This window comes from Spodoptera frugiperda, chromosome 12 (genome assembly GCF_023101765.2).
Source record: "Spodoptera frugiperda isolate SF20-4 chromosome 12, AGI-APGP_CSIRO_Sfru_2.0, whole genome shotgun sequence".
NCBI lineage: Eukaryota > Metazoa > Arthropoda > Insecta > Lepidoptera > Noctuidae > Spodoptera > Spodoptera frugiperda.
Window position 1 is genome coordinate 6,517,041 of NC_064223.1, and position 18,450 is coordinate 6,535,490.

Consider the following 18,450-nt stretch of genomic DNA (forward strand, 5'->3'; position numbering starts at 1 on the left):
ATGTAGGCATTGCTGATGATGCGGTCCGTACGATGCGGATCAGTGGACGCATTTGTATGAGTTTCTATACAAGATAAACTAAAATCCGTTGCGTGTGGTGCGTACGATGTAGGCCTGTGGACGCGTACCTTAAAAGGTACCGAGTTCCTATACATATTTAATAGAATGTCGATAGCGACAGACGGACATAAAACATGTAATATTAAAATATTTTAAAACCATTCACTTGTTTTTGTAAATAAATAAAACTTGCACCATAAAACACTTCGAACGGAACAACATTTTATTATTGTTCATGAAATATTGATGTCTTTATTTGAGAACAGTGCGTTTAATTTTTAATGATGTGTTGAAGTTAATTCTGTGATTTAAAACACAGTACGGCAGTGTATGATAATAAATAATTTATATTTTTCAGAGAGATGTATTCGCGGCGTGACTACGATTGTATTAAAGTATTAAATAATAATGCGAAAACATGAAAACTTTATTTATTGCGATAGTGAAATGAAACTCAAATTAATGACTTGAAAATATTAATATGAAAACAGCAATAAATATCCATTACTAACATAAAAATAATGTATTTTTTAAAGTAAATTATAAATATTTTTTTGGCGATTGAATGTAAAAAATAGTAAGTTATGATACTTAATGTGTACCTGAGTACTTACTCAAACCCAAACACAACTACGATAACAAACCTACATATTTACTTATAAAACATAATAAATAAGTAGGGATCATAACGAAAATCCACCGCCGAATTTGGAAGGATGGACAAATTACTTAAAGTAACAGAATTTATAGCCAAAAGTTTGGAGTATAGGCAAATTCGAGTTAAAAGCCTAGTGGTAAGGTAATGGGCTATTTGAAATGAGCAACAGCAAGTCGGGAGCGGCCGGGCGGTCGGTGTAGCCATCAAGCCCTGTTTTTACACGGAAAAACTTCATCAAGTACCATTAATACTTGGAAAGTGCAGTAAAAGTGAGTAAAGTGCTCATTAGTCATGGCTGTGTAGAGATTTAGAAGTTGCGAGATTCAAGAGGCCATTGAAAGTTGAAACGCCTACGTTGCATGCGCTAAGAATTAACTTAATCACTAAAAGTGCTGCCCTTATTCAACACTCGCACTTTTCATGGAATATTTTTTCTTAGAATATAATTTTATTATTCTCATTGCTAAGTTTCTGTCGTCTCTGCTCGTTGTGACTGTTATTTCAATTCCGTTCGAGTTAAATTACTAAATGGCTTTTCTTTTATTGTACTAAGGTATGACGAGATGATGGAAACTAAAGAGTGGTTTTTATTGTTCCTTGTAGATAAAATACTTTCATTTTTCTTTCTGTCGTTTCTTACTTTAGGTATTTATTCTTCAAAATCGTTAAGATGTAGTACTTTAACAAACATATAATTTCACATACACGTTATACCAAAATTCGGACTCGATCATAAATGGGAACTAATTTCCCCATTCCAGATTTTAAAACGCAGTAACATTCATATGACACACTTGTGCTGCGTACACAATAAGTACTTATTAGATAAGAAATTCCATAATTAACAAAATCAAAATGGCAATAATCGCCCTTATCAGCACCAGAAACGAATGAAAATACAATAATATTGCAAGCTGAAATGTAATCGTTACGGTACCGTCACCAGTTTAACCTTTTAATCAGACAATGGGTAAAAAGACTGTCAGACTGAGTATTTACACCGGTGGCCCTAAATCACGGGGCTGCTAACACATTCGATTTCAGTTCATTGCGAAATCATGCGGGCTGAGATTTATTGTTTACCGATAAAATATTGTAAGGTAAGAAAAGTTTACGTTTTCCAGAAAGAATAAGGTATAGGGGTAGGATGACATCTGAATAAGAAAAAACAACCTTAGTACTATGAAATAAGGATGTTGTTAATGTAAGATTGGTGTCTGCGTCTTTAAAATCGCTTGCAAAAGGAAAATCGTTTACGACGTATGTGTAGCTGTGGCTATGTATATATGTTCCTCAAAGCAAAGTGGCTGAACGGGCAGCAACACAAGGGAAAGGGATAATAAAAGACCACGCCATAACGCTTTCCATTACGCTAGGTGCATTAATAATGGCCTACTCCCAAGAACTGCGGAATAATCTGGAAGCAATTCCGTACACAAACTGATAGTGAAATGGTTAGTTGTATTTCTTCAAACGTAGAGAAGCGGTACTTGTATTTTGGAATGAAGTATATTGGAATAATTTGCATGTTTTTTTATGATATAACCCGGTAAACGAGCAGACGGACCACCTGATTGTAAACAATCGCCACCGCCGCCCATGGACACTCGAAAAACCAGAAGCGTTACAAGTGCGTTGCCGGCCTTTTGGGGGTTTGGAATTTAAGGTTTGTTGGGGAATCGGGGATTGGGAACATTAGGAAGGGAGCCTCCGGTAAGGTTACTTGTTTTGTGTTTTGTTGTGTAACAAAAACAAGCGTTGTTTCACGTCGGTTTTCTGTGTGGCCGTGGTATCACTCCGGTCGCGGCGAACCATTCGTGCCGAAGCAAGAACTCTCGCACACCTAGAAAACACATGTTAAAAACTATAGATCTTTTTGAGTAATTATCTCGTTCTGGGGTTTTAAAACAATCAACAATGAGGTGATAAAAGTTCAAAATTATATAACGGCTGATAAAAACTAACTCAACTAACAAAATATATAAAACAACAACTTAATTACAATATACACAACACACCGGTTATAACAAGCCTAAATGAACTCGAGATTTTCATTATAATCTAGTATAATTAACGTATATTTGTTTCTCTTGATTTTGTATTATTTTCTCAAGATTGTTGAGAATGTAATAATACTCCGCTTTATTTGGGTCCTATTATTAGACAGAGGGGGGGATGCCACCCACTCTAGTAACAAGGTCTTTGTCAATCCCTCCTTATAATATTGTATCTAGCTACATTAGATACATGCGAACGTTATTACTATGCTTTAGGCTTTAGGTTACAATCACTGAGCTAAAATATGTATAACTGAAAGAAAGAAAAACAGTTGTTTGTACCAACAAAAGCCTATAGGCTATAGTAGAGTAATTATAAGTACATAATAGCCAGTGCTCAGCTCAATGATGTTGTAACAAAAAGCATACTTAAACTGTCCTAATTGACATGACTGTTCAAATTGATGATTTTACACATTTATGCCGATAAGGAATAGGTTATTATTGTTATAGGCATAAGAGTATGACATGTTTATATGACCAACTAGCTTCAGCCAGTAGCTTGCCCACGTTTCCATGAGATAAAATGTATCCTATCAACCAAGTCGGCTTATACCCTGTCTGTATACCAAATTTCATCATAATCCGTTCACTACTTGACGGATTTTGATGAAATTTTAACAAACCTACGTTTAGCGTGATTGACTGATAAACATCCAAACATACAAACAATCTTATTTATAATATTCAAATAATCTTTAAAAAATGCGACATTTCATCATAATCCGTTTCATTTCATTAAAACAAGCCCAAAATGAGAACTGTATTGTAACTAATTCGCACTATTCACAATACAATATCCGACAATACAATATCAGAAACTCCAACAAAAATTATTACTCTATTTAAAAATAGCTCAATAAAGTTCGTGAACTTAGTTTCGAACAGAACACTTGCATTGAGCGCCTGACGGTATTGCAGAGCAAAAAGCAAGATTAACTGGGCAGGCGCTTCAGATACAAATAGAATAAAAAATATAAACACTGAGCTGTCTCTAGTCAGCTTAGTGCTATTAACTTTTACTATTTTCTTGTAAAAATGCTTGTTTAAAAACGTGAATAAAGAAGTACGAAGGTTTTATTTAGTGCAGGTAAAAACAGATAGTAGAATTTAATGTTATTATTGTTGTTGTAAGTTGCCTCTGGTCGAGTGGTCTCGTTGTCATGTAATTGAGACAGGTGACAGCCCAAAAAGTGTTGAGAGTTTCAATTATTCGAAATGTTGAGTCAGCACGTTATAGCTCAGTGAATTAACTCTTAATATGTAACTTACATCACTACTGTCTCTTGTAAAATAATACGTATTATCTATACGGTACGTAAAATGTACTTTTATGTTAAATTTTTAGTGCATATTATAAAAGATATTCTTTATAATCTTTGCCATAAGTCTTAAGGTTTCCTTGTAAATAAATTTAAATCACATTTAAAAATTAATCTAATATGAAATTACTGTATGTTAAATTAATTTGACTCTGCGACCGACCGTACATTGAACTGCCAATGACGTCTTCAAAATAATGGCCCAAGATTTATAGTGGCTATTAATATTAATTACATTTTATCTAAATTTGCAACGTATAAGCACATAAATACAGAGTGCATATTAATTTTGATGAGTAGCTAAAATGTTTTCTAAGAAAAAAAGGTTTGAAATAAGTAAGAATGAGTACCAAATCGTCCTTGGCAAAATAAAACCTTGAGAACGAACACCCATCCGTGGAGTCACCTTGAAATATGTAAACCGGGACAACTGTAACGAAATGAAATCTATAAATAAAACGATATCTGAATAAAATTTTTCATTCCAATTGATCGTTTTCAACAGATGTAATTCATTGAATCCTTTTAACAATCACATTTCACCGTGGGCGTCGCCACACCCGGCATTATTGAAACCGTAGCCATTTTATTATTATCACTGGATTTTACAGCCTTTGTATTCAAAGGTGACCGCCCAAAGAGTTTCGTTATAATTAATTTTAAACCCTTTGAGGGAATCCAATTTCCACTTACTTAATAGTGAAATAGCGATTATTTGACACGTAAATGCTCACGCTCGAAAGAATCCTGAAAGTTTACCATTTACAGTATTTGTGTTGTGTCTCAACGATCAATGGAAACTATCTGAAATTGGTAAGAAGAGTTTTAAATAGTTGAGCGAATGTCCAGACTTTGGAAATAGCTATAATCGCTTTTAAGGGGGTAACAAACTGCCTTACTACTTGAGTGTCCCAGTAAGGCTCTGCTTTTTTTTTTTTTTTTTTTTTTTTTTTTTTTAAGGGGGAAAATCATCCAATGACTTCTCTCACCTTGGGCGAGGCGAGAGGGAGTGTCAGACTCTTACTGTCTAAAAACCACCCCGTTCCTTCTCCTGCTTTTCGAGCCGGAGCCCCGGTAAACCCGCTAGGTAGTCCGCAGCTCCGGATCAGGCATCAGCCCTACTGGGCCCCATCTGTGGTGGTCTGATGGCTCTTTGAGGCGCGCGCGGAACGCTACGCGCCGTACGCACGGGTCTGGTTCTGTTCGGGCGGTGAGCTACCCTTACTCGCCGCCCGCAGGCCCGCACTTACGGTGGCCGGAGATCGTCCCGCGATCCCCGACGCCCGGGGTGTCTCTCGCGACGGCTGGGGCGTGAGGAGGTTTGTTCTCTCACGCGCCCCGCCTCCTCCTTGGCTAGCATGACTGCTTCGCAGAAAGAGGAGACGGCATCCCAGTCCCTCTCGCTCCGCACCATGGCCTGAACCAGTGCCGGGCGCGAGAGGTCGCCGTCGCCGACCACATCCCTGAGGACTTGGCGGTGCTCAGCCCATGCAGGGCACACCGCCACCGTATGTTCTACCGTGTCCTCCGGGCGGTCCTCGCAGTGATGACACCCGGGCGTTTCCTCCCGCCCAATAAGGAACAGGAACCTACCGAAACTCCCATGTCCGGTAAGCACCTGCGTCAGGCGGTAGGTGAGGACGCCGTGGCGCCTCTCTAGCCACTCCTCAAAGAGGGGACTTACCGCTGCGATGACAGCGAGCCCAGCCCTCGGTTGCGACAGTCGTTGCTGCCATTCCGCCATGAGATCGCGCCGGAGCTCGTCCCGCCACGCACTGATTTGGCGCGGCAGTGGAGTTTCGCCCCGGCGGCACGCGTCGGCGCGCAAACTGAACACGTGCGCGAGCACCTTCGCCTCCAAATCCCACGGCGGTAATCCGGCAAGGAGGTTCGCCGCCTCCCCGGAGATCGTGCGATATCCACGGATCACCCGGATGGCCATGACCCTCTGAGATGTGAGCAGCGCCCGAGCTGGCCGCCGCATCAGGTTCGGCGCCCACACAGGGGCGCCATAGAGGGCCATGGATCGCACGATCCCTGCGTACAACCTCCGGCATGAGGCATTTGGCCCCCGAGGTTTGGCAGGAGCCGCTTAAGCGCAGCCCCCGTCCGTTCCAACTTAGGAATAAGGCTGTGCTAGAACAAGAATAGCGCAGTGTAACTTTACGTATCAACCAAAATGTTCTGGACTATTGACAACGACCGCTTAAGAGCTTGATACGGCTTAAAAAACTGGTGTAGGTCCTACTTGGTATGTCCGCATCTTCGACGCCAAAACAAAGCCTGTCATTCAAACAAAACATTTCCAAAAAACTTTGATGTCCTTGGCTCCTGCGTAATTAGTGTGCTCGCGAACTAATATGAGAAATTCCTCGTAACACGTACGTCCCCATAATTACTATTAAGCTATCCACACCACTCCCTCGGATCCCATAATGGAATAATAATACTCGTTGTGGAGCGTGACTTGGTTCCTGATTCCCGTGGTACTTGTCTTCAGAGCTTGTATACGTGGCCAACTGGGCATACACCGGAGACTGCGCTCGCCCTCGAGCCTTCCAACAATTATTCTGTCACGTTTTGCAAGCAGGACAAACTATTTACCAACTGCATAAACTTAGCCCTTAATGCAGGTCCATCTGCTATTGTTTCTATAAAAGAATTAAGACTTTATATTAAACTAGGTATCTAACAAGTGTAAGTTAAATGAGAATGGCATACGTACAAGAAAATATAAAATACCTATCATCAACATATTTTAATGTCACACTCTCGAGTTTGAGCTCGACGCTCAAAATTGATTCATGTATTTACATGTCTTCCAAAAATAGAAAAATAACAAGTATCAGTATGTTATTGGCTTCCAAGTAAAATTCCAACTTTACAATCTTCAGAAAGTTGATTTTCATATCAGAATCCTAAAAATAGAAAGTAGCGAAACTTCAAATTGGACCAAAAAAATACGAACGAACGAAATAAACATGCTACGTGTAGACTGAATATCGACACGCGCTACAACCTACACTTTTAAGGCGGGTCCAGACATGTATCATTTGCCCGATCCGATCACCGTATCCGATCACCGTATCCGTATCTGCGTTTGTATCAAGCCCCGTATCAAGTTTTGGACGCCTCCGATTTGCTCCGTATCCGTATCTTCACAATAGTCATGATCGCGTATCAAATTGCTTAGTTCAGTTTCTGCTCTCGATCAAACATGTCGTCGCAGTTGGTTGAAGTGTACGAGAATTTAGCAATTTCATGTGCCTGTTTTATTGTCATCCACAATATTCTAACTTCAAAACCAAAACAGAGACGATGGTGGCAAACGGAATTATTTAGAAACAGATACAGACTTGGAGGAAGAGCTTTGATGAGAGACCTAAGATTTCAACACATAATGACGCGTCCAGACTGACCCACGTCCGTATCTGTATCACCTTTGATGATCGGACAAAAACCGACATGACATGGGACGGGCCGTATCATACCATCGTATCGAGATCGCGTATCATGATACGCGTATCATTCCCCGTCCACATATGCGATCATGATACGCGTCGACGATACGGATACGGTGATCGGATCGGGCAAATGATACATGTCTGGACCCGCCTTTATACATATGGCACAAAATTGGAAGCAGCAGTTCAAACTGTCCCAATTAGTCAAAATTCCTTATTGATTGTTAAATTTACTCTCTTGTAACAGAATGCGAAGTGATACCACGGCTTCAGAGAAAATCAGAGTGAAACAACGCTTGCGTTGTGTTTCGCTGTATGAGGTTACCGGAGGCCCAATTTCTCCCCTTCCCAATCGCCGATTACCCAACAACCCTTAAATTCTTTGCACCCAAAAGGCAACGCACTTGTAACGCCGCTGGTGTTTCAAGTGTTCATGAGCGGCGGCGATTGCTTACCATCAGGTGATACATCAACTCGTTTATCAGCGTGTTCCATAAAAAAAAATAGAATTAATAATCTAATGAACAAACCTGCTAGTTACGAGTGCGTTAATATTCTAGCGTATGACATACATATGTACTCGTAATGTATACAAGACGCATGTCCTCTAGTTTCGTTTCTAAGCCCATACACGTGTGCGTTTCGCACAAACATCTCAGTTGTCTGAATAAGATTTAATTCCCAACAACGTCTTGAATAGTCGTAAATGAATCTTCATTAGGAATTATTGTCTCCTGAAACATCTAAAGGTCGACATTTTAGGTGCTTTGGTGTAAATAGACTTATACATATAGCTCAATTGGTAAGGTTCTGACTGCCTCAAATTCGTAAATAAATTAGCTGTTTATTTTTCTATCATTAGGGTCACTATGGTCATCAGGATCCTATGGACTAGATGCATAACTGTTCAGTCAATAACCACAATACCAATTGATACCAAAGCTTATCAATCGCCTCGGTAATAAGTGAATGAATACGTTGAAACTATACTATTTTCCATTTTTTCAACATTATTCTGTGAGTTGAGAGCATTACAAAAAAAAACATTTAATAGGTGCAAGCTCTAAACATTTCCTGAATGCCAAAATTAACAACTCAATACTTCGGATCGTAACCCAGTTTAACACTTCAGAAACTACTAGACATGATTAATTTAAAAAAAAAATACGTTTAGGAATGAAAAAATTCCTCGCCTGTTCCTCATGGACTCCGCAGTACCCGCATATTTTCCATATTTTCGTTAGCGTCGCAAAAGGTTGTAATCTACAAGCCTCCCTTATTATGACCCTAAGCAGTCGCACCACCCATGGGAAAAGATTTTGATGTCGACAAAAATCTACAGCAGATTAAATCGTGTGATCAGCAATTTTCCCTAAAAAACCTTCCCTTTTTGCGTCATTTTTACTTACACGTGCCTTATTTTTTTTATTTCATATAATATTTGATAAAAATGTTGGGCCTTAGTACGAGGGAAATGCTCGTTTATCATCAAAATCAGAGGCGCGGCAAATGGCAATTATTTTATAAACAGATCCAGCCACACGTTGTGAGCATAACATTCTGAATGCTTTGTTACAGCAATGTGCTACTGTGTGTCACACGGTTCTTGTACAGTTATTATTTTCTCTTATTTTAATTTCCCTGTTTATTTTTTTTATATAAAAAATATGAAAGTTTATTTTAATTATACATTCTCTTTCTTTACTTAGTTAAAGGAGTACTAGATAGGGATGATCACGGGGTATGAAAATTAAAAATCGAATTATGTTAGGTAATGAAAAAATATTAGACACGTATTTTTTATTTTGTCATTTAAGAAAACAATATTTGGAAAAGACGAATCAAAGTTTAGGAGATGAAGCAAAAAGGTAATTTCAACGTATAAAATGTACCTAGAAGTGACGTCACGCAATATTTCAAATCGATATATCTTCGAAAGTATTTGTTTCCGTAAGAAAGTTAAAAATCGTATCTAATGTTTTACAATAATCAACAACACGGGCATGAACATAAAAATTAGTCATCTGCCCTATAGTCGGATACTCACGTAAAAATGTAGTACTTACCAACAACAATATATTAAACAATGTGATATCAAATGTACTCAGTAGTCATACTGGCGAAAAAATAAAACAGAATAGTGCGGCACTACCTATGGCTTTCCATTTGACAACTTGATTACATGGAGTTGTCAGGGCGTCGCATCACGCATGACACGTGACGTCACTCAGATTCCATTCACACCTCATACAAATTGTCACTCGATCTTAATTGACACGAATAAAATGTGAACGTGCCTTTCAATTATCTCGTGGACACGTAAATTTTAATTGCGAAAATAAAAATATTAATTAAATCGTTCAACGTATTTGGATAGCGGAGCCTTTTTCATTAACCCTTTTTTGCTTTTTTCGTAATATAGTGTTCGTAATTGTATAGAGGTAAATGAATTTTCGATGTTTTTCTTTTTTCCTCTCAATATTTTCTCTTTCTCTGTACTCTCTAGAAGTATCTTTTGTTAAAACCAACGTTGTGTTAGTTTCACCATTAATAGCTGGGAAACGGCTGTACCTATAAATTTTTACGATCTTTGTTTTCTTGGATATAATTAATTAACTCCGAATATTATAACCACTGAAGGAAGACTGATTGAGTGAGTTCTCCATGAGAATCTCCACTTTAGAACGAGAAAATAGCTTCATTAGAGAACTGGCCGACAAACAGACTTTTTACTATTAATGTACATATTTGCTTTGAAATTAAAAAGCGCTAACAAATGTGCATTAAAGAATTCTTGATATCTATGCAAAACATCATAATGTACGTTTATTAAAGACATCATAACTATACCTACCTATAATTGCTTTACCTATATCAGACTTACAATACAAAACTAAAACTTTAAATTGAAACAGTTAATTAGTTTTATTCATCGACCGAATACATTGGGATCCTTGTATAATTTTTAGTTAGTTACAAACTAACTACGATCGTTTCAGTCAAACGTAGATTTAGTTGAAATTAATTGTACACTAAGGATCAATTCACAGGAGACGCGATGCGAGGCGACGATATTCAATGAGGCCAGTGATATCGCACGGAGCTGCGTACCGCTACGATACACAACGAGTGAATGCGTGTATTTTTTTGTGTAGAATATAAAATTGTATTTTGAGGCGCTCTTTTGGAGTGTGCGCGCAGCTTCGCAAGTCTCGATGTGAGCGCACCCTAACGGGAATCCGCCGCAACATACATTTTCCATCAAAGAGGCTCGTCCAAAGTACACCCTCGGGTATTGCGTCCAAATGAACAATTGAACGGCTACTGAACTCTAAAACTAATTGTTTTACTACTCAATATGAATGAGTGGAGATTTAAAATTTTGTGCCTGAATGCCAGTTTTAAAATGTTGAATGTCATAAGTTTATGTTTATATTAAAATTGTGTGTTTATGTAGTTCGAAAATTTGTTTTAAATAGTGTGAGGGATATAATAATTGGGACAGTTATTTATTGATCATAGTTTCAACTCACTCATTACTTGTGTCAGTTTCGAAGCTTTTCACTAGGTTTTTTTTTTTGTTTTTCGTTACTATTTTAGTACTAGTTACAAAGTACCTTTTGAGGGGGAAAACCATCCAATGACTTTTCCCGCTTTGGGTGAGGCGAGAGAGAGAGAGAGAGAGAGAGAGAGAGAGAGAGAATCAGGCTCTTACTGACTAAAAACCACCCCGAGTGGGAACGGGGTGGTTTCACTAGCATCAGCCCAACTAGGACCCATCTGTGGTGGTCTGACGGCACACAAATAAAACCAACGAAATCAATAAAAACACACTTTTATGTCACAAAGAACAATCTTAAAAACTACATCAAAATTCACACATAACCAAAACAACTGTCAAAAAGTAAGTAAACAGAATTCCAACCATTAATTAAGTTGTCGAGGTGTTAGACAATATTCAACGGCAAAACAGTAACTTGGGAGTCTTACTGGGGCCCTAATTAACCGCAACGCTGACAAACGATAACTATTATGACGCCTAAGATGACGCTTAATTAATACACGAAACTTAACAACTTGAATAGGATCAACTTGGAGAGGAGTTCGTACAAAACAGATGTGGGATAACTTGAAACTGTGACCTCTTATGTTGTTTGTGAAAGTATTCTGTATTCTTAATGAAGTAGTGACAGTAAGTTATTAAAAAAAGGGAAGGATACAATTTTATCTAAGCAAAATCTGTAATAAATAATCTCAATCTTGTTTATTTATTAATTTCAATCCACATCAAAGAAAAGCTACAACTCATAAAATGTATTTAAGAACAATAATAATAATAATTGAAGCTCACTTTAAGCCGGGTCCAGACGAGTGTAACGTGTAATGTAATCCACCGTGTAATGTAACACGAATTCTTCAGCGCGAGTGTTACATGTAATGCTCGTACTGCCGTCCACACGTAGAATTCGTGTTACATTACACGGTGGATTACATTACACGTTACACTCGTCTGGACCCGGCTTTCAGCGCGAGTGTTACATGTAATGCTCGTACTGCCGTCCACACGTAGAATTCGTGTTACATTACACGGTGGATTACATTACACGTTACACTCGTCTGGACCCGGCTTTATACACAAACAACTCAAGAACAGAACACATGTAACTCTATTCAACGCAAGAGGCTTCACTTGTTTTAAAAACAAGTTATTTGGCCAATTATGAGGACAAACATGATTGTAGTGGAACTGCTATTATTCATAAAGCTTCGTAGTTGTACAAAGGGAACAAAAAGGCTGTTTTCAGTACAAAACAATAAGTAACCGCGTGCGGGCGACAGTCGAGCGGGGAACGATTAAAGCGTGGAAATTGTTTCGCAACAATGACGGCGGTGACTCGGTTGCTAAGGATGCCATTAAATCTTTTATCTTGTTTGACAACGAAAATTGTCAATGAGCAGTGCAACAGGGTTGCAACGTTGTAAAAATTGCTGGGTTATGCAACTATATGATCGTTGTTAGTATAGTTTTCTTGCAAAATATGTATGAGACGTTTATGTGGAATACTTTTTTTATATACTTAATTGGTCGATGTTTGGCCGCTAACTCGCCTGATGGTAAGGGATGTTGCGGCCTACGATGGAGCAGTCTGCCAAAAAGCAACACCCAGGTTATACCCATCAGGAAGCACAGACTTTGGCAAAGAATTATTTTAGAATACGGTACTATTAGAGATATGAGGGGGAAAAAGTGACACTGATAGAACTGAAATGGTTAGTATAACACACGATGCGCGTTAGCTCTGTATCCAAAGATAATAATTGTTTCTAAAGCGAATCAAATCACTGCTTGATGCTAGAGCATCAGTTTCATTCCTTTATTGATTTAAATGAAGAGGAGGATATTAATTATGTTCAACAATAGTAGTGTCTATTTTAATCTACATCAAATATGAATTTATTTATAGGCACACATCAGTCATAGACACGTAGTAGATTAATATTAAACATACAGCTTCGCTGTTCCAAGAACTCTTCAATGAAACCCATATCAAAGGACGATCGAAACTTAGAACCGAGCCGCGTATCATCACAAAATTCCGCGTATCAAGAGGGAAGAGGGAAGTACCTTAGAAATTGTGAATACGCAACGAACATTCGAGATTCTACCTCTAAAAGTACCAATAAGTTGGTATCGCAACGATCAAACGTTTCTTTTTTCTCCCTCAAAAAAAATATCAAATATTATCTTTACCTTTCCAATACGGTTTTACTTTTAACTCAAAATGTAATTAACCTTTCGCTAAGGCTATGAATAATTTACGCAGTTACATAAGGATAAAGTGCGTATCTAAAAGAATCTGTTCGCTTTTCTTCTTAAAAACAACTCAATTTGGATTGAAGAGAAATATGAAAAGGATCAACATCAATTGTAAGGGAAAGAAAAGTTTTTTTATGTTGCGACAGTTCGGGGAGATATAAATTTCTGTATTTACATAGCAATGGCTACGAGCCTCGGATAGCCAATTTGGAATCTGAAAATGTTTCAATACTTCCCTATTCCAACATTTCTGATAAAAGTTCTATCGATACTTTTAATTCGTAATGTTGTAGGTGTGTTATGTCTATAGTGTTAATGTGCTGAGTGGGTTTAGAACATATAATTTCGTGTTATATTCACACTTACGTCTTTTTTATCCTCAATTCCAGTTTTCACTTACAGTTGCTTTAAATTATTCCCATAAATATGGTTTTTAACCTAAAATAATGGGTAGTAATCATTAAACCCTTTTGTGTGATACTGTACTTTTTTTACCCTACCCTACTCTAGTATTTTCTCCTGTGTCGCGGGTACGTTTACAATCATACAACTTCCTATGCACATGACACCCAGGCCCGAAACAATAGTTTGTAGATTACATACACAAATAGTTGCTCCGTGCGGGAATCAACCCCCTTTACGTTGCACGGCAGTCTTTGTACAAAATTAAATTCTGTTTAGATATTAACTTTCATTTATAACCTTCCATCTTTACATAGCACTTGTATTTACTGAAAAATAAACGAATAAACGAAACCATATTTCACTATCGCTTGAGAAAACAAAGTTGAATCACCATTTAATATTGCAAAAACAACATTGAACATAATTTTGGTATTATTTTCGAATCAAGCACCCCAAAGAGATAATTACACAAGCAGTTTGGTTTTTGTGTGGAATATTTTGCTTAATTACATTTTCATTTAATGATCATTCGGTTGCTCGATGCAGGTCGCTTCCAACCGACTGATTTGGAAGTCATTGGGATTGGTTTATTCAGAAATGGACGTCTTGTGGCTGATATGTTGATAGATGATAATGACGATGATTATGTTAATTCAGTTTATAGCGAGCATGCTGTGTTTGCCTGTAATTTACACTGTGCGATTGGTGCGGTAGCTGGGCTACTGTGCAACGTGGACCGTGTTCGATTCCTGCACGGAGCAACTCGTGGTATGATCCACAAATTGTTGTTTAGGGTCTGGGCGTTATGTGCATATGAACTTGTATGTTTGTAAACGCACGCACGGCACAGGAGAATATCCTAGACAAAGTGGGGCAAAGTTAAAAAAAACATATAAAAGTTTAAAACTATAAGTTTAAAAAATATACAAAATCCGTTTAGTAGTTTCAGCGTGATTGACGATATACAGACATCCAGACAAACAAACTTTCACGTTTATAATATTATCAGCGTCATTATTGCATATACCTTTTCTCATTCATTTATCCCCACTACTGTACAATTTTAACATCATAATTAATTGCTAATGTAAATCTGTCTGACGACATCACGACAGAACATGATTCGCGATGTTTATATTAACATACATGCCCCCAGTACATGTCCTACATACTCGACACCGACAAATGGACGTAGCAACATAACATGAAATTTTATAAAAGAAAATATTAAATTCTACTCTAGTTTGTTGCAAAATATCCGGGATGTTAGCAACTTGTCTTCATCTTGTGTAGCATAGAAAATATTTGAGACAAACTAATTTAGTTATTGATATTTGTTGGGAATGGAATGACTGATACAGTACTTTACGTTATAGAATTACTTATTTATGTACTAAAAATTATGCTCGTTTAGGCGTGAACAATATTGTTATTAGGGTATTTTTACACTATTATATTTTTGAAACATTTTTGTAACATCGGTTAACCGCTGGTATAGAAAAAAAGATCTCGTATATCTTTAGTATACGCACGCTTGTAAAAAACCCTACAAACAAATCGTCAGTCACATCCAACAAAAGATATCATTTGATGGACACCACAGCTCACAACAACAGTCGCAGCCTACAAACGGGACGCGAAAAAAACATTTCCCGCTGTTTTTCTTTTTTAATCTTTGAAGCCAAATGGCGGGATTCTCGAAACGGCCATTTATCAGATGTCAACACATGTGTTCCCGTATTGAATGAGCCGTTCACTGAACTTACGTAAACCGAGGAGATAGTCGGCAAAGAGAAATGTGTCACTTTGACCTGATAGCGCATCTTTCAATTGTAACGCGCATTGTACGCGGGACAGGCTAAAGTACAAAAAAATACGCGTTGAGGTGGATCGGATGAATCCAAATTTGTAAGAACTGAGAATGGTGGTGAATGCGGCATTCTGAACAACAGACTCATTGTTTTAGACTAACTAAGAAGTAAACTATGACCTAACTTTATTAAAACAAAATTAAGTCATATGTGTTTGTAAACGCACGTGACATATGAGGAAAACATAGTGTGGAATCCAGTTTAATAAAAAAATAAGTCAAGTAAGTCAACATATTGAAACAAAATTTAAATTTGATATTTGAGAAATTATACCTAGAGAAATTTGATAAAGGCATTACTCAACATTTCTCTTACCTAACCCACAACGCACATCAGCAATAACGCCTATAATAGCAATATTACTAGATTTCCACTAGATTCAACATAATCGCAAGAAAGAAATAAAATACGGAGGTAAAAAAGGTAAAAACAAAGTACACAAGTAGTTATCATGTGGGTCGTGACCCGTACAGTTGTCTCACTTGTTCTACGTATCTTTTACTGCGTCCACAATAAACTTAATTGGCACAAACAAAAGCTTTAGCTTCACTTACGTAAATAAACTTGGGGAAGTTGAAATTGGACCCACGTTCAGCGTTCCTATACAGCATCCGAGTAAGGAAACGAATTTCTCTTATATTCTTCACAAATAAGTAACTGGTGAAGTCAAACAATGCGATGTTTGTAACAATAAATAATTGGCGTCACAATAACTTTGTTTTTTCTCATGTTTTGTGTTGGTAGTGTCTTTGGTTTGATAACTATACCCTTAGTACGAGTTTGTTTTTTCTTTAACGAGATCGAAACGTGAACGCGTTCGATGCTCTGATTGGATGATTCATTCGCACCGGCCAATGAGAATGCTTAGTACGAGTTTGTTTTAGGTTTAACGACATCGAAATTAGAGTGCGTTCGACGCTCTGACTGGTTGATTCTTTCGCGCGATCAATCAAAGCGCCGTTCGCGCTCTCGTTTCGGTTTCGTTCAACGTAAAGCAAACTCATACTAAGGGTACAGAGCGCCGAACGCGTTCTCGTTTAATTATTGTTTCTTCCTAACATGAAGTTCTTTCTTTAAGTAAATCTTAGTAATCACTTATGTATATGAACACTTTAAATCTTCAGCTTCGAAATTATTATACTGAGGAGCGGTGTGATAGCATTATAGGACTTCATGTGTGTCAGATTACACATATGTATTGTATACGTATTATTTACACCCACTCATTCTAAATTACATACATTCGTGACGTGTTATCTTACGGCTACCTCCATTTCCTTTTACCGTCACGTCTGCCTACGAAACCTAACAGATTGTCAATAAAACATTAGCGATATTAAATTCCGGTAACAAATACGACGGAATCTATCCGGACAGGGCCGGACGTGTGCGGATAACGAGCGTCGATTATTAGCCGGGATTTGTCAAGTCGAGATTGTTTTGTCGGGGCCCAAAATTCGGTTGGCATCGCATATATACGTTTAGCACTGTACCTAAATACATATTTCGGCTGTGTTTAGTACTTTCCGGGTGGCGCCACTGTCGGAAATAATACGATAACGGCAGCTGTGATTTGAGTGGGCATAAACTGTGCCTGGCACACTTGGGATATGGAAAGCACCACTTGATGCAGTGAGGAAGTTCTTCTTATTACTCCATTATGTACCTATTGTTACTTATAGCCTACCTATTTATAGTGATGATGTGATGAATGATGACTAACTTTTTCAATCAATCACTTCTTCTTTAATCAAAAACTTCTTCTTGAGTCAAAAATCATAATCACTCCTAGATAGACCGGCAGATCAAAGTACTGAAATATTTTTAATTAAGTATTATATCTTTTCAACCTACTTAATAGATTGATACTTGATAGATTTTTACAACCAAAGTAAAAAAGAAAACAAATTACATATTTACCAACAACTTGTCTAGTCACAAATTCTAATAAATACATAAAGAATATACAATTATGTTTATCTAGAACACTCTTCAAAGACCTATTACAAGGACTGGATACATAGCCCCTAGATGATATTTGGAATCTCATTAAAAGCCCACGCTAGCAGGTATCCAATACCTCAGGAATACAAAGTAGGCAATTTATGGCCAAAAACTCCGAACTTAGATTGTGTTATTTATCAAGGAACGGCCTTGTGTCCTTTTATAAACTAACATTTGAGGAAAAAATAAAACGAAGAGATGAGAAAAAGTTAGCGTTTACATTTTATTTACGAAGAGACACGGGACGTGACAAAATATTATTTTTTGTTCCTCTAAAAGTGACAACCAATTAAAATAGTTTTGAATATTCCAATACTTTATTTCGCACGTGTTTCAATACCACTGATTGGACACTACTCTAAATTTGAAACCAACCTAAAAAAATATGCAAATTACTTGTTTGATAAAAAATGGAGCCAATTTTTATGTAAAACAAAAATAACTTTCAATATAGAATAGTGTGACAAGGCTTTGTATATTTTTCAATAACAACGAAATTGTGGGTTTCTAGTAAAATGTTGCAACATTGGGCCGAACGGGCGACTGACAGCTGAAACATCTATTGCTCTCACAAAGAGAATAGCATCTCCGTATTTGACAGATTTCATAAAGATAAAAGATACCCATGAATAACGACCCATATCGGAATATAATTCGTATCTGGAAAAGCTATTTTATTTGGGAAATAGCAACGTATCCTTTATAAGAATTGACAAATGTCATACACACCGCTTTTGTTTGTTTTGGGCGCAGAACACATCGGTGGCAAATGGAAGCTCCGAACAAGATGA